We start from the raw sequence: 251 nt of genomic DNA, 5'->3' as shown, positions 1-251 counted from the left end.
AGTCTGCGATGGGAGATCAGACTTTAATGAAATTGAAAACAGCATTCCGCCTGAAGCCGAAACGCTGCCCAATTTCATTCCTTTCACTATTGCTTTTTCCCGCTTTTGACATTTCCCGAGATCACCCCTGGTTCCCTATTAGTCCATCCATTTGTCTGTTTTAGATTTTCATTAACTCGCTCTCCATATACACCTAAGTTAATATTGTGTAACTGATATCACTATCATTGGACAACGCTGTATGTATCAAA

This window comes from Penaeus monodon, chromosome 21, assembly GCF_015228065.2.
Source record: "Penaeus monodon isolate SGIC_2016 chromosome 21, NSTDA_Pmon_1, whole genome shotgun sequence".
Lineage (NCBI taxonomy): Eukaryota > Metazoa > Arthropoda > Malacostraca > Decapoda > Penaeidae > Penaeus > Penaeus monodon.
Note: the sequence above shows the minus strand (reverse complement) of the source record.